This window comes from Camellia sinensis, chromosome 9 (assembly GCF_055761805.1).
Source record: "Camellia sinensis isolate YWXY chromosome 9, ASM5576180v1, whole genome shotgun sequence".
Classification (NCBI taxonomy): Eukaryota; Viridiplantae; Streptophyta; class Magnoliopsida; order Ericales; family Theaceae; genus Camellia; species Camellia sinensis.
Genome location: NC_138969.1, coordinates 28,897,351 through 28,921,377, shown reverse-complemented (window position 1 = coordinate 28,921,377; position 24,027 = coordinate 28,897,351). Strand labels below are relative to the sequence as shown.

Here is a 24,027-nt window from a genome sequence, read left to right as displayed (position 1 = left end):
CCAATCTAATAATAAGGCATGATAGTAACAATATATATATATATATACCTATCAATCCTTAACATCATTCAATTACACTTCATATCAATTTTAAACCCAAAAGTACAAAGTGTTACAAATTTTGTAATTTATTTAGCATTGCATGAACTCATATAGGCTCTTGTAATTTCATAGGTTTTAGTTGTACAATGAAGAATGCGTCTAGAATTTCTCTGATGTTGAATTGTCAAAATGGCAAGTCAAGACCAAATTTCAGTATGTACCAATATATAAAATGTTAACAATTATAACAACCTTGCTCCAAAATTTTATTTTTTAAATTTATTTTTTCTCACAAAACACCAATTATAAATAATATTTATGAGCCACATAGATTGAATTAGCCCAAAAATTAATGGTTTGATGATTCAACTTGGGAGTTTGTAGTTTTATGAGACTCATATAATTATTCAGTTTATTTGGTTCTGGTTTACAAAAAACCAACTTTTAGAAAATTCTACTTTTTTATTTTTCATATTTTAATGTTTTAAATGAATTTTTTTAATATTTTAAGAATTTTTTTTTTAATTTTTAGACACACCTAACATAAATACACTTAAAAAGTATAATATTTGTGAAAAAATCTTTAAAAAATACACTAAATATAAAAAAAATACGAAAATTCAGTACATTTTTCATATTTTTGTATATTTATTAATTTTTTAAAATATTTTACTATTTAGATACATCTAAGTAAGGTACATCTAAACAAGTAAAAAAATTGTTTAAAATTTTAAAAATAGTCACTAAAAATTAAAAAAAAATACGAAAAACAAAAACTCAACTTTCAAAAAACTTTATTCAGAAAACTGAAACCAAATATATTAATTATTTTTACATGTATTTAGGTTGGTGCAGGAGTTTATAACCCATTAAAAGTACATTATGTGTATTGTTTTAATAATTTTGTGGAATTATAATTCCTTTGATTTATGTATAAATAAGATATTTGTGTAATTCTAGCTGTGTGAGTTTTAGAGGGTTGAGACGTAGCGGAGACCAAAAAAAAAAAAAAAAAAATTTAAAAGATAAAAGATAATAATAATAATAATAATAATAATAATAATAATAATAATAATAATAATAATAATAATGCTGAGGGCACCAGGGTGTATGGGAAAATGGGTGTAATTTTAGGCTTCATGTATTTGTATCCTGTTTTTGGTGTTTTTTCAGTCTCATGATTGCATTTTTTTTTTAGTTATATAGTGATTTTCTCACCCATTAATATAAGTAATTGGTTTGAACTTTTTGACCAGCACCCTAAAAATAAAGTTCGACTTACATGTATAAAACATTCTATGTGATTTTTTGCTTTGATGCGTCAGTTTTAGGAATGTGTAATAATCTTAACATAAACAACAAATTAAACTTGAATAACTTGATCTTTTCAGGTTTGCGAAGGTGTAATAATCTCAACACAAACAACAAATTAAACTTAAATAACTTAATTTTTTAGAATATTTATAAACTTATTGAACCAAATAATAACTTGTCAAAATTTGACTTGAAAACTTAATAATATTAAAATATATTTAACCTTAACTTATTTATGTAACGAACCGATTTCGAATAATTTTTAAGTTATATTTTAAAATATATTATTAACATAAAATAATAATATATAATAATAAATAAATAAATTAGTACATATTTAAATTTATAAAAAAATTTGTCAATATTTTACTTTTTTACTTTATTTAAATTATTAGATATTATATTTTCATGTAAAAGTATATTTTAAATATAAAATATGAAAAAAAATTCAGTATCTTTAATCACTAAAATTGAGAAAAAATAAAAAAAATAAGAAACTGAAAAACAGATTTAAAAAGTAAAACCAACGAAAGTGGTTCTTGTTTAGAATTGTTGATATTATACCTTGGTTATTAAAGTATCATGTAAAATATTACAATTCATAAAATATAATTTAAACAAAAAGAAAGTGTATGAAGATAACTTACGAATTTTTAAGATGCAGTACAAATATCTGTTTTTAAAAACGCATGTGCTTTTCTCTGTCTAAATTCGAACGAATGCATACAACTTTAAGATTAACTGCAATAATTCACAGTGATTTGGTCCATGATGAACATTTGTAAATATTATGTATATCAATATGGAAGCATACACAGAAAATAAGAAAAAATAATTATTTTTTATGCTTCAATCATCATCAATGTAAAAAGGAGACGATTTATATATATATATATATATATAAGAAATGAGACCGTTTATTTATATTTATATAAGACTCTGGAAACAAATATATATCGTTTTTTAATATTCAATTCTAAAAATAATGATCGACTTACATGTATAAAACATTCTGTGTGATTTTTTGCTTTGATGCGTCAGTTTTAGGAATGTGTAATAATCTTAACTTAAACAACAAATTAAACTTGAATAACTTGATCTTTTCAGGTTTGCGAAGGTGTAATAATCTCAACTCAAACAACAAATTAAACTTAAATAACTTAATTTTTTAGAATATTTATAAACTTATTGAACCAAATAATAACTTGTCAAAATTTGACTTGAAAACTTAATAATATTAAAATATATTTAACCTTAACTTATTTATGTAACGAACCGATTTCGAATAATTTTTAAGTTATATTTTAAAATATATTATTAACATAAAATAATAATATATAATAATAAATAAATAAATAAGTACATATTTAAATTTATAAAAAAAATTGTCAATATTTTACTTTTTATTTTATTTAAATTATTAGATATTATATTTTCATGTAAAAGTATATTTTAAATATAAAATATGAAAAAAAATTCAGTATCTTTAATCACTAAAATTGAGAAAAAAATAAAAAAATAAGAAACTGAAAAACAGATTTAAAAAGTAAAACCAACGAAAGTGGTTATTGTTTAGAATTGTTGATATTATACCTTGGTTATTAAAGTACCATGTAAAATATTACAATTCATAAAATATAATTTAAACAAAAAGAAAGTGTATGAAGATAACTTACGAATTTTTAAGATGCAGTACAAATATCTGTATTTAAAAACGCATGTGCTTTCCTCTGTCTAAATTCGAACGAATGCATACAACTTTAAGATTAACTACAATTATTCACAGTGATTTGGTCAATGATGAACAATTGTAAATATTATGTATATCAATATGGAAGCATACACAAAAAATAAGAAAAAATAATTATTTTTTATGCTTCAATCATCATCAATGTAAAAAGGAGACGATTTATATATATATATATATATATAAGAAATGAGACCGTTTATTTATATTTATATAAGACTCTAGAAACAAATATATATCGTTTTTTAATATTCAATTCTAAAAATAAAGAGATAGTTAATTTATATAAGACTCTTCATGACTTTTAAACAATGTAATAAATTTAAAAAGATAAAATTAAAATTTAGAAAAAATAAAAAATATTACAAACTCTTTACACCTTTATAATAATAATAATAATAATAATAGATGGTAGGTGAGTTGTAGGGATGACAATCTGAACCCGACCCGACAGTGACTCAATCCCCTGACCCCGAATTGAACGGTTATTCCCCGAAAAATATCCCCCACGGGCCGGGGATGGTATTCAAAAAAAAATCCCCGAAGATGTTCGGGCTGGGGACGGGGATACGTGTCCCAGCCCCGGACCCGACCCGGCCCGCCCCCGATCCCCGCCCCGTTGAGCCCCGAGATAAGATTACTCTTATGCCCTCCTATATATGTGTGTGTGTAGGGTTTGGTTGATATACACTGCTCCCTCTCTCTTACTCTCACACAACACAACGCTGCTCTCTCTCTCTCTCTCTCTCTCTCTCTCTCTCTCTCTCTTTCACACAACGACGGCCACCGCTCATCCCTCACCACTACTGATCCTCCCTCACCGCCGCTCATCTCTCACCGTCGATCCTCCCTCACTGCCGCTAATCGATCTAGGGATTTCGATCTAGGGATTTCAAGGTTATCTCTCTCTCTTTCTCGCGTTAAACTAATCGATCTAGGGATTTCGATCTAGGGTTGACATACATACATATATGTATATGTATATATATATATCTGAGTATATATATATGTATATATATATATATCTGTTTCAACCTACTTTTTTTTTTCTTTTTCCCCTCTAAATTTACATATCTGAGTTTATGGAATGATGAAGTGATTTTGTTTTATTATTATTTTTTTTTGCAGATCTGTTTTCAGCCCTCTACTCTGCAATTTCAGATCTGCGTTCTCCTCTTCAATTTCTGATTTTTTTTTTTTTTAGAGTTGTTGATGATGATTGTTGTTGAAAACAGATTAAATTGTTGATGATTGTTGTTGCAAAACAGATTAAATTGTTGTTCTTGTGTTGTGTGTTGAACCAAAAAAAAATGGTCGGGGATATTTCGGGGTCGGGGAAACCCGATCCCCGTTAGGGGGCGGGGGCGGGGGCGGGGACGGGGATTTTTTCACCTTCGGGGATCGGGGACGGGGAGTGCGATCCCCGGCCCGGCCCGTTGCCATTCCTAGTGAGTTGGCTAGATCTTCTGCCCTCATCCCAAATCATATTGGGCACAAGGTAAGTCGAGAGTAGGTTCCTATCCAAAAAAAAAAAAAAAAGGCGAGCATGGGTTAATTTTAGGACAAATTACAAATATGCAGATTTACTTAAAATATAGATTACCTTTTCTAATTTAAAAAATTATAAATATTTTTTTGTCAGAATTTTTTATTTAATAAAATTAATTAAAAAAATAAAATTCATAATTGCTCTCCTATACAATAATAAAATTACTTACATTATTAATTGAAATATATTTCTAATATCATTAAAAATTGTTAATTGACTTAATTATTTATTAATAAAAATAGCGATTTGTAATGAAATTATAAACCTCATAAGGTGAAATGTAATTTTCAAAATTATAGAGGACGATTTATATTTTAATTAAATTTCAGAAGATGTATTTATAATTTGTCCTTAATTTTATTATGTTAGGAGTGATGGTATTAATAAAAATTAGAAGTAATGTTATATTACGAATAATTATTAATAAATGATAAAAATTAAAAGATCTGAGATAAAAAATAATTTAAAAAAAAAAATAAGCATCTGGAGGTGGAATATTTTAACAGTTTAGTCGTCTCACATTGAAAAAAATTAAATTAATAATTTAATAAATATAACTTGGGCTGGGCAATGAGAGTTTCAAAATTTTTATCAGGATGGGACGAGGTGAAAGTAATTATCCCTATACCTAACTCATACTAAGGAAAAATTATTGATTAATTTTGTGTGATGGTGTTTTTCACCAATTATAAATCACTATTTTTTTTTTATAATATTTTCTAATTATTCAATGCAAAAATTATGAATTCAATCTCTTTTATCTTTCACAGTACTATTAAAATATTAGTGATATTACATGCACTAATTAATGTAGTAACTAGTGTTATGACATTATTACTAACTCCACCTATTATATAAATTATAAATATCTAAAATTTCTAAAATTGTATCACACCGTCTATTAATATATTAATTGATACATATGGCATAATTCTTAAAATATTACTCAATCATGTCTCAGGAAATAATTTCTCCGTACTAAATCATTTAAACCCATTCATTTACGTCATGTCACATCCTTACTTTCATGCGACAAACCTAAAGTTAATCAATCTCAATGCAATTCACGTCGCACGAAATTGGCCCTCTTCCAACTAATGCATTAAAGTGATGAACTTATTTTCGATGAAAAAGCATTTTCCTTGCAACTAATAGTACATAAGTAGGTGTACTAGGAATCCAAATCCTCTATAGCCTCTCTCCGGTTGCTTTTGTGGGAGACAGTTCAGATGGAACCACGTTGCCCGCAAAGAAATGAGCGGTTTAAATTTGTTTCTTTAAACAAAAAAAAATAAAAATACATACATACCCATTGACACACATTCACAACACACACACACTCTCTCTCTTCCTTTCTCACTGACATACACTCACAACATACATACCCTTTCTCCGTCCTTTCTCAGTGGCACACATGTTTTGACAACTTAGTTAAAAGCTATTTTTTAATTTTTAGAAAAATGTTTGGTAGCCTAAAAAGGAGGGGTGCGAATGGCCCGAATGAGTGTTCGCCAATCATCCGCCTGGATGATCGGTCGGACATCTTCCCGGACGACCAGGTGAAAGATTGTCTACCACGGTTGTCACCTTTGTCGACCGCCACTGTCTGCCTCTTCGCCCGATGATTGCCGGACGATCGGCAAGGTGAATTTCGAGCCATTCGAGCCACCTCATGTTCGGGCTACCAAGCATTGCTCTAATTTTTAACCCATTCCCGCCTTCATTGCAATACGCACCCCCGTAATTACCACCCATCGGAACAATCCTGGATCTGAATATAAGAACATCAAAATGGTTAAGCTCAAATGACTTCGCAAGGCACAACATGTTTCGGATATCATCATCACTGTCAACCTTAAACTTCTTATACCCGGGGACATCCCGCAACATATACACCGCATCCCGTACCAAGTCGTCGAACTTCCCACAAATAGCATCGACCACCTGTGCGAATATCATCGCGTGATGCAACCGAACAACAACATTGGTTTGCTCGTAAGTGCACAACAACAACAACACATTATCCATACCTGTCACGCAACCCATAATCGAACCATTAGCCCGCTAACACATACGACAATGAATGAATAAAAAATGACATTTGACATCTCACACCAACTGTTTGCTGCTAATGTTGCAAACTGTGAAAAAAATCAGACTGCAAAATCAATGAGATAAACAACACGCCCACACTTCACCCCCTTAAAAATTAGCTTACACATTAAAAAAATTCAAATCCAAATAACAACAACATTGACACTTAAACTCACCAATTAAAAGCAACTGTACATATTAGAAAAATTCAAATCCAAATAACATCAACAACATTGGCACTAAAACTAACCAATTAAAAGCAACTGTGCATATGTGGATGTTATCAGTACCCACAATGAAGCTATGTGAACAACTGAAAAACCTTTAAAAAATAGGGGAAAATAATTGCACAAAAACACCAATCACAATGACAATGGCACGGAAAAGAACATCGCAACCCACCACACTGTCAACCACAACGTCATGGGCAATGACAATTACAAATGCAAAACACACGACACCGCGAATCACCTGTTGCAGCACAATGAGGGCGAGTGAAAAAAACACCCAAAACTATAAACCAATGGAACAACCAAATCAACATCCACCACTCCCAAAGTCAAACCAAACCCTTGCACACGTTAACATTACCAAATCCCCAGCCAACACACCAAACCTTCTATTTAGAAAAAAAGAATCCCACAAAGTGTATTACTGTAAACTGTATAAGGCCCAAATTAACTAAGCAAACAATATCGAATAAAAGGGGATTAAATGGTGCATAAAAAAACTCTTAGGACTAAATGGTTCAACTTTCCACAAAATATGATTTATGGGTAAATTTTCCTTCAATCTATGCATAGGTGTAAATCAAATATAGAATTTTTTTTTATTTCCTTTAAAAAAATTATAAACTCATTTGGTTAATAAAATTAAATTAAAAGTCATTATTTTCATATGATTTTGTTTGGAATGAAGATTGTTTTTGAGAATTTCAAAAATATATGATTTTTGTGTGTTTGTTTCATCAAATTAATTTTTATATTAAAAAAATAATAATTTGAAAACATAACTAAACATCGTAATTACTTTTGATTTATTTTAAATTTTTATTAAATATATTTAATATTAGGCTCATTTTAAAGGTATATTTTCAATGATATTAATTTTATATTAATATATATATATATATATATATTATGAAAATAAAATGAAAAGGATTAAAATAATTTTTTAAATTTTTTATTAGAAATGAGAGAGAGAGGGGGAGAGAGAGAGAGAGAGAGTGGTGGGATGTGAGACGTATGAGTGTGTTAGTGAGGGAGAGAGAGAGGAGTGTCAGAGAAAAAGGGAAAGAAATTCAATGTGGGTGTGTTTTGAAATTTTTTTGTTTAATCGTCCAAATTTGAGTCATTCATTTCTTGCGGGGTGACGTGGCTCTATTTGAGCAGTCCCCCGCAGGAACAACCGGAGAGAGAGCCTGGAGAGGATCTGGACTTGGTGTACTATGGCCTTTTTGGGAAAAGTAAAAAAAGTTAATTTATTAATTTACTTAGGTGACATTATTTTTTTATTTTTTTATACGTTTTTTTTAAAAAAAAAAAATTTACTTTCCAAAATATTCCATAACAAGGACAAGACTTTTTTTTTTTTTTGATCAGCAAAGAAAAATTTCATTAACAGCATGAAATTAAAGGTACAGGCAGATGACATGCATCGAGAGAGATTCGAAAAGTACAGAATACCCCTACTACTGCTACTCGCATCCATACAACCAACCCCTTGGCCTCACGAATTTTTTTCTTTTTTAAACAAAAAAGTTAAGAAGAACTTAACTATAAAACAAAACACAAGACTGCCCACAACATCAACCCACACAACCCGAACCCAAACACCAACTCCAAAACAGCCAAACTAAACAAACCAACTCCCAATGTTGCTGCACTCCCAAGCTGCTGCACTGCCAAGATCCACGCACGCCACCACAGCCAAAACTCACGCCTGCCGCACACCCAAAGCCCACACCTCTGCTGACTCACCATCATCAGCCCCTACCTCTCCTGACTCACCATCAACAGCCCCTACTTCCACTCTGCTGTTGCCCCTAGCGGACTCACCTACCACCTTGCTCCTGCCGCCATCATCATCCTCCACAATGCTCCGTCTCTACCCCGGTACACCAACCTTCTAACCTATGAAACCATCTTTTAACTCCATGCTAGCAACCTCTTTTAACTCACACTGCCAGCCGAGCCACCCATACCCACTGCAGAACCAACACCCACTGCAGATCCAAACCCCAAGATCTTCTTCTTTCTCACACCCACGGTAGCTCCCCTGCTAACCAACCTGCTGCTACCAACTACGCCTCCCATCTGAACACCTACCGAGCACTCAATGCATCGGAACACACCCAACGCCGAGCACTCAACGCCGGAACACACCCAACGACAAGACTTTTAATTCTACTTTCAAGTAATTTTGTGATATACACTCCTCAAAAAGTGTGTATCATATGCACATGCACATGCACCCTTGTTATGTAATTTCATCTTTGTAGTTGTGTTATGCATTTTTGTGATAAATATTACTTTTTTTTTTGCTAGAGTAATGATAATTTGTTATTCAAAAATGAAGTTATACATTTTATGCTAATGTTACACATTTTTTTGTTAGAAAATATTTAGATAAAAAAATAGATATTTACTAATAAATCCTATCTCACAAACAAGTACTCCAATTAATCCCAAGTTTTTTCTATTGATTTGTTAAATCCTATTAGTGGAGAGTTTCTTTCTGTATGGTCTTATTTTTTATTTTGATAGTGTTTTGGGGGACAACTATACCCTTTTATTAATGTGACAGGTATGATGTAATACTCCAATGTGGCAGGTATTAATGTGACACTCCAAAAAAAAAAATTAGAAACTCCTTTGTGTACTTTTTCTAAATGTGACAAAATGAGGGTATGATGTGACACTCCAAAACTTTTACTTAAAAAAAAATAAAAACTCCTTAGTGTACTTTTCTCAAATATGACAATGAGGCGGGTATGATGTGACACTTCAAAAAAAATGAAAATTCCTTAGTGTACTTTTCTCAAACGTGACATATCACAAAATGAAATAAAAACTCCTTAGTGTAATTTTCTCAAATGTGACAACGTGGCGGGTATGATGTGACACTTAAAAAAAATAAAAATTACTTAGTGTATTTTTCTCAACGTGGCGCGTATGATGTGTATCTCTGATGTAATATATCACAAAAATACATAACACAACTACAAAAATGAAATTACATAACAAGGGTGCATGTGCATATGATACACACTTTTTGAGGAGTGTATACCACAAAATTACTTGAAAGTAGAATTAAAGTCTTGTCCATGTTATGAACTATTTTGGAAAGTAAATTTTTTTTATTAACGTTTTGTTAAAAAAAATGTATAAAAAAAAATAAAAAGATGATGTGACCTAAGTAAATTAATTAATTAACTTTTTTTTTTTACTTTTCCCAAAAAGGCCATAGTACACCAAGTCCAGATCTTCTCCAACCTCTCTCTCTGGTTGTTCCTGCGGGGGATTGCTCAGATAGAGCCACATCACCCCGCAAGGAAATGAATGACTCAGATTTGTTTCTTTAAACAAAAAAATTTCAAAACACACCCACACTGAATTTCATTCCCTTTTTCTGTGACACTCCTTCTCTCTCTCTCTCCCTCACTGTCACACGTCTCACATCCCACCACTCACACTCACTCTCTCTCTCTCTCTCTCTCTCTCTCTCTCTCTCTCTCTCATTTCTAATAAAAAAATTTAAAAAATTATTTTAATCTTTTTCATTTTATTTTCATAATATATGCATATATAAGTTTTAAAATAAAATTTTAATTTTATAAAATTAATATCATTAAAAATATACCTTTAAAATGAGACTAATATTAAATATATTTAATAAAAAATTAAAGTAAATAAAAAGTAATTACTGTGTTTAGTTGTATTTTCAAATTATTATTTTTTTAATATAAAAATTAATTTGATGAAATAAACACACAAAAATCATATATTTTTGAAATTCTCAAAAACAATCTTCATTCCAAACAAAATCATATGAAAATAATGACTTTTAATTTAATTTTATTAACCAAATGAGTTTATAATTTTTTTTAAAGGAAATAAAAAAAATTCTATATTTGATTTACACCTATGCATAGATTGAATTTGTGTTTTCAAGAAAATAAAAAAATTTACACCTATGTACAGATTGGATTTATGTGTGTTTTTATTTCCTTCAAAAAAAAAAAATTATAAACTCATTTGGTTAATAAAATAAAAGTAAAAATCATTATTTTCATATATTTTTTTGAAATGAAGGTTGTCTTTGAGAATTTAAAAAATGTATGATTTTTGTGTTTATTTTCATCAAAATAATTTTTATATTTTAAAAATAATAATTTGAAAGAATAACTAAACCAAGAAATTAATTTTTTTATTTAAATTTTTATTAAATATATTTAATATTAGTCTTATTTTAAAAGTATATTTCCAATGATATTAATTTATAAAAATTAAAATTTTATATTAAAAATTATATATGCTTATAATGAAAATAAAATGAAAAAGATTAAAATTAGCATGTTTGGTTCTGGTTTTCAGAAAACAGTTTTCAAAAATTTCTACTTTTTTATTTTTCGTATTTTAATGTTTTCAATGAATTTCTTTAATATTTTAAGCAATTTATTTTTAATTTTTAGACACACCTAACATAAATACACTTAAAAAGTATAATATTTATGAAAAAAATCTTTAAAAAATACCCTAAATATCAAAAAATACAAAAAAAAAACAAAAAAACAAAAATTCAGAATATTTTTCGTATTTTTGTGTATTTATTAAAATTTTAAAATATTTTTTTCACAAATATTTTACTATTTAGATACATCTAAATAAGGTGCATCTAAAAAAGTAAAAAAATTACTTAAAATTTAAAAATTATTCACTAAAAACAAAAAAAAAAATTCAAAAAACAAAAAACTTAACTTTCAAAAAATTGAATTCAAAAAACTAAAATCAAGCACACTGAATAATTTTTTATTTGAAATGAGAGAGAGAGAGAGAATGTGTGTGTGCGCGCGCGTATGTGTGTGTGCTGTGAGTATGCGTCAGTGGGTGTATATATATTTTTTTATTTAAAGAAACAAATCTAAACCATTCATTTCTTTGCGTGTTACGCCCTAAAAAAAATAAGACATAATTCATTCATTCATAAGATCCGTAAAATGTAAAAGAGGCATTATATTCCATATATCAAAGTGTTCTTTACAAAGATGTTACATGTTAATCAACAAGTAAATGTCCTAAGGGCTTACATCTTTCCAAGTGTAACTTGGTTATAACAAAAGAGGGTCAAAGCCCTTTACAAGTTAAAGCCCTTGGTTTTGAAATGAAAACATATAACGTAAAACAAAACAACCCAAAATAGAGACTTCAGCCCCAGGACCTCCCAAGCTACGGCCTTGGAGATGGTATGTCACCTGTACCTGAAAATGGTGTCCCAAATAGGGTAAGCCAAAGCCCAGTAGAGATATGCTAAACTAGATATGAGAGTTAACTAAAACATTAACATTTGATAAATGTTTAACACTAGTAAACCATATACATCATTTCTGTAACCAATCAACGTCTGCTTCATATACAATTCCCTTTCCATTATTTATCCAAATCAATTCATTGACATAGTCCAATGTTATCCAGACCATTTAAACCAAATGAGACTACAACTTATATATTAGCACTTCAATAACAAATACCATTCAACACTTCTATTCACATGCCATTTTACGAAACTACGTCCGAGGGAACCGACACCCATAAATAAGATTTTGGGACTTGCACCCTGGACACTCCGACCAACTTAATTATCCATGGAGTCCATCTCCTATCTCATCCCAAACAAATGGAGTACATCTCCTATCTCCTCCCACACAATATACATATACAATGTATTTAAACACACAGTCATATACAATGACCCAACAATTCACATATTCATTGTATTAATTCCACCGTCACATTCAATGACATAATCCAATTGATTAGTTTCAATTTTCTCTAATCATCATGCAGTGTCTATAACAATTAAGACTATCCTCCACAGATAATCCAAAGCAGTTATTTCTAAACAGATAAATAAACCCATCAAACAGATAATTTATTACACTTTCCATCGGTGAGTGATTTATCAATCCAACTACACCATTCAATCACAATTTCTCCCAATTCCATAATTTTCCGATATTATCATGATTTAGACAAATAATTAATATAGCTCAGATTAGGGCATTATTCTCCCTTTCTCAAGAATTGCAACCAAGGCCAGATTTTGTTCATCTTACATAAATATTTCCATTATCAAGACCTCACATACACAAAGAAGCCCAATATTAGAAAATCCCTCTTTTACAATTTCAACCCAAAACCCTTACTTTACCAAACTTCCCCATATCTCACCATTTTATACAAAATGACTAAAATTTATGTTAAAACTCGTAATAAAGAGTAGTGTATCCCTACCTTTAATGGAGAAACTCAAAGGAGACAAGGAGTGAAACCCAAGATGCTCTAAATCCAAGATTTTTTGGATCAAAATGATGCCCACGCGAAGCTCAAACCTTTTAACAAAGGGACTAAGGTAGAAAACCTCTAGAACATAGTGTATTTGTAGAGAGAGAGAGAGAGAGAGTTTAGAGAGAGAGGCAGCCGGATCTACGGTTTTTAGTGAAAAGAAGGTCAAAAAGTGAAGAAGAAGACCCATGCTGCGAACTGATATTTACGAGGTTCGCTCGAGCGAAGGATTGGTCGCTCGAGCGACCAGACACAAAAGAACCTCGCTCGAGTGCAAGAAGGGTCGCTCGAGTACACAATGCCAAGCTTCAGGTCTGCAATGCAGAAGCACGCTCAAGTGCAAGAGTTCTCGCTCGAGCGAAGAAACACAAAACACAGGGCTCGCTCGAGCGAAGAATACCAACCTTCAGGTTAAAAAGAGACACAAACACACGCTCGAGCGCAAGAGTTCTCGCTTAAGCGAAGAGACACAAGACACAAAGCTTGTTCGAGCATAAGAAAGCTCGCTCGAGCGGAAGCTGCGTTTGAAAAAGTAACCTGAAGACCCACAATACTCGCTTGAGCGCAAGAAAGCTCGCTCGAGCGAAGAAGCAAATACCCAAGCCTCGCTCGAGCGCAAAAAGCCTCGCTCGAGCGCAAAAAGCCAAATTCTGGGCAGCAACCATTTGTTCTAATTCACAACCAACCTGTTTCAAACTCACCCAACATATCCCAAAACTCAAATACAAAGAATGAAATGATGAAAACGAGATACAGACAACAACATACCATCACTAGACCCGAGTCCAGAATACAATAAATGACGGGAAAAAATCAGGATCGCTATATTGCGGGTGACGTGGCTCTATCTGAGTCATTCCCTGCAAGAACAACGAGAGTGTAGCGATCCCGGTTTTCCCTCCATTTTTTATTGTATTCCGGACTCAGTTCCGTGGATGTTTGTTGTTGTCAATATCGTATTTCCGTCCTTTAATTCTTTGCATTTGAGTTTTGGGATTTGTTGGGTGAGTTTGGAACATGTTGGGTGTGTTTTGAAACAAATGGTTGCTGTCCAGATTTTGGTTTCTTCCCTCGAGCGAGGCTTTTGTCACTTGAGCGAGCTTTGTGTTTTAGTTTCTTCGCTCGAGCCAGGATTCCTTCGCTTGAGTGAGCTTTGAGTGGTGTGTCTCTTCACTTGAGCGAGCACTCTTGCGCTCGAGCGTGCGTCTGCGTCTCTTTTTGACCTGAAGGTTGTGTTTCTTCGCTCGAGTGAGCTTTCCTTCGCTCGAGCGAGCGAGCTCTATGTTTTGTGTTTCTTCGCTCGAGCGAGGAGTCCTGCGCTCGAGCGTGCTTCTGGGTTGCAGACCTAAAGCTTCGCATTGTTCGCTCGAGTGACGCTTCTTGCGCTTGAGCGAGGTTTTTTTGTGTCTGGTCGCTCGAGCGACCACTTTTTCGGTTGAGCGAGCCTCGACTATACCAGTTCACAGTAACGGCTTTCTTCTTCACTTTTTGATCTCTTTTTACCTCCAAACCCTAGATCCGACTCTTTCTCTCTCTATACACTCCTTCTCTCTACACATACACTTGATCTAAGGGATTTCTACCCTACTCCCTTTGTTAAAAAGCTAGGGTATTGCGTGGGCTATCTTTTGATTCGAAAAAGGTTGGATTTGGAGCACTTTGAGCTCCGAAATTTGAGGTAGGGATAAACTACTCGTCTTTATGAGTTTTGACATAAATTTTAGTCAATTTGACTAATTGGTGAAGTTATGGAAATTTTGGAAAGTTAGGGTTTGAATTTGAAATTATAGAAAGGGGGTTTTCAATTGTTTGAGCTCCATGTATGTGTGAGACCTTGGAAAATGGGATTATTGGTGTAAAATTTAGGAAATTGAGCCTTAGGGCTAAAGTTGAGAAAATGGAGAAAATGCCCTAATTAAACGTGATTGATTAATTTGTGTAATTAATTTGGGGAAATATGGACATATGAAATTGAGTTGAAAATCATGAAATTGGGAAATTATGAGATTGAATGGTATAGTTGGATTGATTAATCACTCACCTTTGAAATTGTTGATAATTTATCTGTTTGATAAATTTATTATCTGTTTAGAAATAATTCTTTTGGGCTATCGGTGGAGGATAGTCTTGATTGTTGTAGACACTGCATGATGATTAGGTAAACTGAAACCAATCACCTGGAATATGTCATTGAATATGACGGTTATAATAACACATTGAATATGTGCATTAAATCATCATTGTATATAATAAAGTGTTTAAGTACATTGCATATGTATCTTTGTTTGGGAGGAGAAAGGGGATGTAATCCATGGTTTGGAAGGAGATAGGAGATATACTCCATTGTTTGGGAGGAGATAGGGGATGGACTCCATTGATAATTAAGTTGGCCGGAGTGTCCAGGGTGAAAGTCCCGAAATCTTATATACATCTGAATGATGTTGATGATAGAAGTGTTGTCTTTATTAGTTGTAGTCTCATTTGAAATTGTTGATGATAGAAATGTTGATAATATGAGTTGTAGTCTCATTTTGAATTGTTTGGATAAATAATGTACCATGTTGACGAATTGATTTAGATAAAGGAAAGGGAATGGATTGAAACATGGTTGTGAATGTTGATGGGTTATAGAAATGATGTAAATCGAATGCTAATGTTTTAGTTATTTCTCATAATCGGTTTAGTGTATCTCTACTGGGCTTTGGCTCACCCTATATGGGACATCATTTTCAGGTACATATGATATGCTGCCTCCAAAGATGTAGCTTGGGAGGTTTAGAAGCTGAAGGCCTATTTTTGTTATCACCTTTTTGTATTACGTGTAATTCAAGCCAAGGGCTTAATATGTTAAGAGTTAGAAATATCTTTTGTTGTAACCAAGTGTTGACTTAGAAAGTTTGTAAGCCCTTAGGGCATTTATTTTTGTTGTCAACATGTAATACTTTTTGTAAAGAATACTCTGATGAATGGAAATATAATATATCTTTTATAATTTTGGGATCTTATAAATGATTGATTTTATGTATTATTTTGAGGGCGTTACAGAGAGAAAGAGATTGGAGATTATCTAGACTCATAGTACACCTACCTAGTATGAATAGGGTCAGCCTTGGACATAGGCCCACCAGGCCATGGTTCAAGGCCCCTCATAATATACTTAAAAAATGGGCCCTCTTCTATTATAGTTTAGTGTAATATATTAGGTATGTTTTAAATCTAAAAAAAAAATTAAAGAAGGCCCAAACTAACTTAAAATAAATTGACCCATTAAAAAATTAAAAGACACATTCAAAATTAAAAAGGCCCTCTCTCTCCCTATCTAATTCCTAACCCTAACTCTTTTAACACAAATTTTTTGTCCTTTACTTTCAAAAAAATTTTTGGTTAAATAAAAAAAATATGAAAGACTCCCAATGATCTAGTGATATTTTTTAATTTATTATTAATTTTGGGCCTCAAAAATCTAAGGGCCAGGCTTGAGTATCAGTTTCAAGGAAAATGCTATTTCATCGAAAATAGGTTCATCAACGTAATGCATTAGTTGGAAGAGGGCCAGTTTCGTGCAATCAAGTCAATTGCGTTGAGATTGATTTTAAGTGTTTGTTTGGTATGTTATTTTAGTACATTATTTTATTTGAGTCATAATTATCTTATTTAGGTTATATTGCTTCTCTATTACATCACTTCAAACTTAACTCATATTTTACATTTTTTCGTAAAAAATCAAAAAATATGCTAATCTAACACTTCCCAAATAACCCTTAACTTTAGGTTTGTCGCATGAAAGTGAGGATGTGACATGTGTATATTTGATGCAAATGAATGGGTTTAAATGATTTGGATCTCATTTGGGAATATATTTTTTTAGTAATTTTTTTGGTTTTTTTAGTTAAAATAAGATGTAAAAAAATTAATATGTTTGAGATGACTTTTGATTTTTAATGAAAAGATGTGTAAGAAGTAAAGAGAAAATAGAATCTTTGACTTTTTAGTATAGGTAGTTAGCTTTTTAGTTTTTTTAGTGACTTTTTGATTTTTAAGCTAAAAAGTAATGTTATCAAACGAAGCCATACTATGCAGAAGTTATTTCTCGAGACGTAATTAAGTAATATTTTAATGGTATTGTGAAAGATAAAAGAGATTGGATTCATAATTTTATGTCGAGTAATTAGAAAACATAAAAAAAAAAATAGTGATTTGTAATTGGTAAAAAACACTACCACATAAGATTAATCAATAATTTTTCGTTAGTATGAGTTAGGTATAGGGATAAAAAGAATTGAAACACTATCACTTCGCCTCATCCCATCCTGATGAAAAAATTGAAACTCTCATTGCCCAACCCAAGTTATATTTATTTAAATATTAATTTATTTTTTTTCAATATAATATGACTAAACTATTAAAATATTCCACCTCAAGATGCTTATTTTTTTTTTTATATTATTTTTCACCTTACATCTTTTAATTTTTATCATTTATTAATAATTATTCGTAATGTGATAGAAAGAGTGTGCGTACTGTGAGTGTGTGTGATTTTAATTTTTTTTATTAGAAATGTGATAGAGAGAGACAAAGGGGTCTTTTGGAAAGTTGATTAAAAATTAACTTTGTCACGACCCGTTCTCCGTACCTAAGGGTTAAGCATCGTGATGACCAGTAACTGGAATTACCTCTAGCCAATTCTTAAACAAATTACTGAACGCGAGTGGAAAAATATTTAAGTGAGGGAACCAAAATAATTATTGAAGGTTCTATTTTTATAACAAAATTTATTGACAAAAAGGGCCAATATTTACATATGAATAATAGAATTATAAATAATATAAAAGTGTTGTGTGTGTCTATTCCACAACCCCGCGTCTAAGACTCTCTAAAAGCTATTTTGAATTGCATTGTTTCCTGAAGTTTGGTAAACAACTATAAGCACATGGCAGAGTAAGAAATATTATACTATAACGCCCTCAAAGTATAACATAACCCAACCATTCCCAAGATCCATAACACATGATAGAAAGGTTCTATTCTCATTCATCAGAGTTAATATTACAAAAGGTATTACACCTACTACACTTTCATAAATGTTTATCTTGAAACCATAGAATGTAATTCTAACTGTTAACAACAAAAATATGTACCCTACGGGCTTACAACTTTCAAAGTATAACTTGGTTACAACAAAAAAGGGTCAGAAGCCCTTTACAATTTAAAGCCCTCGGCTTGAAAGGAAAAGCATATATATATACATCAAATGAAAACAACAAAACAGAGACTTTAACCCCAAGACCTCCCAAGCTATGACCTTGGTGGTGGCATGTTACCTGTACCTGAAAACGATGTCCCAAGTAGGGTGAGCCAAAGCTCAGTAAAGATATGCTAAGCAGGATATGAGAATTAACTAAAACGTTAGTATCTGATAAATGTTTAACATATAAGGCCAACTTATACACTTTCCATGCCCAATCAACATTTACATCCACGTTTCAACCCATTTTCTTTTATTTATCCAAATCAAGTTAAAATGAGACTACAACTCATATTATTAACACTTTAATTAGAAACATTTTTCATGCACTTCCGTTCACTTTCTATTTTACGGAACTACGTCTGAGGGAATTGGCACCTATAAATAAATAAGATTTTGAGATTTTCACCCAGGACACTCCGGCCAACTTAATTATCAATGGAGTCCATCCTCTATCTCCTCTCGCACAATGGAATACATCCCCTATCTCCTCCCATATAAAGATACATATACAATGTATTAAACATGTTGGCATATACAATGACCCAACAATTCACGTATTCAACATTTTAATACAACCGTCATATTCAATGACATAACTCAATTGATTAGTTTCAATTTACCTATTCATCATGCAGTGTCTACAACATTCAAGACTATTCTCCACTGATAGCCCAAAACAGTTATTTCTAAACAGATAATAAATTTATCAAACATATAATTTATCAACTTTTCCATAGGTGGGTGATTATTCAATCTAACCACAACATCTAATCACAATCTTTCCCAATTCCATAATTCCACAATGAATTTACTGTTTATACAAAATAGTTATTTAATCCCAAACTAGGGTATTTTCCCCCAAATTCCACAACATTGATCCAAAGGTCCAAATCTCACCATTTCAACAATTATACACCAATAACCCCATTTTTAGGACCCACATACACATATGGAGTTGAAAACTTAAAATCTCTCTTTCACAAATCAACACCCAAACCCTAACTTCACCTAAACTTCCCAAATCTAACCATTTATACAAAATGACCAACATTTATGTTAAAGCTCATAGAAATGAGTAGTTTAGCCTTACCTCAAATGAAGGAACTCAAAGGAGAAGGAGGAGAAACCTGAAGATGCTCCAAAACCAAACTTTTTCGGATTAATAAATAGCCCAAGCCAAGCTCTAACTATTACACAAAGGGACTAGGGTACAGAACCTCTAAAACAAGGTGTATTTGTAGAGAGAGGGAGTGGAGAGAGAGAGACAGCTAGATTTAGGGTTTGGAGAGAAATGAGGATGAAAAAGTGATATAGAATCGCGTTGCTGCGAACTGATATAAACAGGGCTCGCTTAAGCGAAGGAGTGGTCACTCGAGCGACTAGACACTAAAGGACCTCGCTCGAGCGCAAGAGTCGTTGCTCGAGCGAACAATGAGAAGCTTTAGGTCTGAACCAACGCAGACGCATGCTCGAGCGCAAGAGTTCTAGCTCGAGCTACGGAACAAACAACACAGGGCTCACTTGTGCTCAAGAAAGCTCGCTTGAGCGAAGAATGCCATCCTACAGGTCTAAAAGAGACGCAGACGCATGCTCGAGCGTAATACTTCTCGCTCGAGTGAAGAGACACAAGACACAAGGCTCGCTCGAGCGCAAGAAAGCTCGCTCGAGCGGAAACTGCGTCTGAAAAAGAAACCTAAAGACCCACAACACTTGCTCGAACGCACAAACCCTTGCTCGATCGAAGAAGCAAACACCCTAGGCTCGCTTGAGCTCAAAAAGTCTCGCTCGAGCGAAGAAGCCGAATCCTGGGCAGCAACCATTTGTTTCAACCCATAACCAACCTGTTCCAACTTACCCAACACATCCCATAACTCAAATACAAGGAATTAAAAGATGGAAACAAGACATAGACAACCACAACAACCACAGAAACCCGAGTCCGGAATGCAATAAATGTCAGGAAAAAATCGGGATCGCTATATATACTAAGAGCATAAGGGCATAAAATTCACCATGGATAATTATTGGGCTAAACAGAGCTTGATATTAAGATACATAATATATAATATGGAAATCATTTGACATATAATACAGAAATTATATAAACAAAATAATCATAACCATGGTACAGAACGGAACAGAACAGATGTATGGACTCAAGAGATGACTCCCACAATAGTGTAGCACTTAACTTTGTACAATACTTTGCTCCACACCAGAAATCAGAGTGTCAATGGATCCATGACAAACATAGGGTCACAAAGTGACTAATCAGAGGGCCAATGGTTATTTAAGTCCCCCAAGGCATGGGACCTCCGTGGTGATACTTATAAAACAATTATTCAAAACACATTTTAATAAATAGTTATATCCATAGGTTTTCCTTATTATATAAAATAAGGTTCATAAAATAAAAATGCTAATATAATTTATAAAACACAATTTACATAAAATAAACTATGGTAACTCAAAACATACGTAAAACATATAATGGTAACTCAAAGTATAATATAACTCACCTTAAAATTAATACCTCACTATTTTTTTCCACTACCAAAGACCCTTTCGTCTTCCTATATTTTCTTTCCCTTTTTTTAGTTTCTTTTTCTTTAACTTGAACATCTTCTCCCTATTTATAGGGAGTTAATTCGTGAGCCCCAAGTCACCACTCATACACGTGGCTCATCCATATGCTTCTCCATCAATTCATGCTTATCCAACATATGTGACTCACTACACCTATGCTGCCTAATCATCATCCTAAGTTACGTGTTTCTTCGGTTTGTTCTTTTTTTTTTTTCTCTATATAATGACCCTAATGTCAATAAATTACACTTTATTTTATTTTACTCTTACAAAATATTTAATTAAACATTTAAGGTTTTTCTCATTTATAATTAAATAATACTAATATAAAATTTAAGAGGCAATTTAAAATTTCGAGTTATTACAAACTTTCTAACTTTTGTTGGTTATTTTACCTTTTTATGAATAAAAAATGTGAGAGATGATATTACTTAAAATGGACTAAAAATTAAAAATTAATTTTTAATTAAGTTGTCAAAACATGTGCGTGTCAGTGAGAAAGGACGGAGAAAGAGTGTGTGTGCTGTGAGTGTGAGTCAGTGGGTATGTATGTATGTATTTTGTTTTTTAAAGAAATAAATTTAACAATAATGTTTGGGATCCCCTTTTGAAGAGACCTCTGTACCTCACAGTGATATGGACTAATGATGTATTTATATATATATATATATATATATTTTCTTTTTCTTACTTGGATCAATTACAAATTAGTAGAAATTGTGAAGGTGATATTTTATGAGAATCTGAATCATTACTGTAAATTTAAATCGCTCCCCCCTAAAAAAAAAAAAAAAAAAAAAAAAAAAAGGTTCATCACTTTAATGCACTAGTTGGAGGTTCCCCCTCCCCCGGGGCAAAAAAAAAAAAAAGTTCATCACTTTAATGCATTAGTTGGAAGAGGGCCAGTTTCGTGCAACATGTGAATTGCGTTGAGATTGATTAACTTTAGTTTTGTTGCATGAAAGTGAGGATGTGACATGTGTATATGTGATGCAAATGAATGGATTTAAATGATTTAGTATGGAGAAGTTATTTTCTGAGACATAATTGAGTAATATCTTAAGAATAATGTCATATGTATCAATTATTATATTAATAGATGATGCAATATAATTTTAAAAATTTAAGTATTTGTAATTTGTATCATACTTAGGGTCAGTAATAATGTCATAATACTAGTTGATGCATTAATTAATGCATGTAGCACCACTAATATTTTAATGGTATGGTGAAAGATAAAAGAGATTGAATTCATAATTTTCTGTTGAATAATTAAAAAATATAAAAAAAAATAATGATTTATAATTGGTGAAAAAAACTGTCACGTAAGATTAATCAATAGTTTTTCGTTAGTATGAGTTAGGTATAGGGATAATCACTTCACCTTGTCCCATCCTGATAAAAAATTTGAAACTCTAATTGCCCAGCTCAAGTTATATTTATTAAAATATTAATTTAATTTTTTTTTTCAATATATCACAACTAAGGAGTGTTTTGGAAAGTTAATAAAAATTTAATTTTTTGACTTTATTAATCTAATTTTTCTTTTTGTGAATAAAAAATGTGAAAGGCGATTTGACTTAAAATGGGTAAAAAGCTAAACATTGACTTTTTTTTTTGCTTTCTAAAAATCCTCTAAACTGTTAAAATATTCTACCTCAAGATGCTTATTTATTTAAAAAATTATTTTTCATCCCACATCTTTTAATTTTTATCATTTATGAATAATTATTCGTAATATAACATTATTTCTCATTTTTATTAATACTATCACTCCTAACATAATAAAACTAAGGACAAATTATAAGTACACTTTCTGAAATTTAATTAAAATATAAATCGTCCCCTATAGTTTTCGAAATTATAGTCCACCTTCTAAGATTTCTAATTTTATAACAAATCGTCATTTTTATTAATAAATAATCAAGTTAATTAACAGTTTTTAATGACGTTAGAAATATATTTCAATTAATAATATAAATAATTTTATTATTGTATAGGAGAGCAATTATGAATTTCATTTTTTAGTTAATTTTATTAAATAAAAAAATTATGACAAAAGAATATTTATAATTTTTTAAATCATAAAAAATAATTTATATTTTAAGGAAATCTGTATATTTGTAATTTATCCTAAAATTAACCTGTGCTCGCCTTTTTTTTTTTGGATAGGAACCTACTCTCAACTACCTTGTTCCCAATATGATTTGGGATGAGGGCGGAAGATCTAGCCAACTCACCTATCATCTATTATTATTATTATTATTGTTATTATTATTATTATAATAAAGGTGTAAAGAGTTTGCAATATTTTTTATTTTTTCTAAATTTTAATTTTATCTTTTTAAATTTATTATATTTTTTAAAAGTTATAACACGTTCTATATAAATTAATTATCTCTTTATTTTTAGAATTGAATATTAAAAAACGATATATATTTGTTTCCAGAGTCTTATATAAATATAAATAAACGGTCTCATTTCTTATATATAAAAAAAAAATCGTCTCCTTTTTACATTGATGATGATTGAAGAATAAAAAATATTTATTTTTTCTTATTTTCTGTGTCAGCTTCTATACTGATATACATAATATTTGCAATTATTAATCATGGACCAAATCACTGTAAATAATTGTGGTTAATCTTAAAGTTGTATTCATTCGTTCGAATTTAGACAGAGGAAGCATGCGTTTTTAAAAACAGATATTTGTACTGCATCTTAAAAATTCTGAAGTTATTTTCATCCACTTTCTTTTTGTTTAAATTATATTTTATGAACTGTAATATTTTACATGGTACTTTAATAACCAAGGTATAATATCAACAATTCTAAACAAGAACCACTTTCGTTGGTTTTATTTTTTAAATTTGTTTTTTCGTTT

General features: G+C 31.2%; 1 long non-coding RNA gene across 1 annotated transcript; it reads right to left on the bottom strand.

Moving 5' to 3' along the window:
- Positions 1 to 18,317: 18,317 nt before the first annotated feature.
- LOC114261907 (uncharacterized) lies at positions 18,318 to 21,165 on the bottom strand. Its single transcript, XR_014339493.1, has 2 exons — positions 19,648 to 21,165; positions 18,318 to 18,636 (listed from the first exon to the last, which is right to left on the bottom strand). It is a non-coding gene; the product is annotated as an uncharacterized LOC114261907 (long non-coding RNA).
- Between the last annotated feature and the right edge of the window lie 2,862 nt (positions 21,166 to 24,027).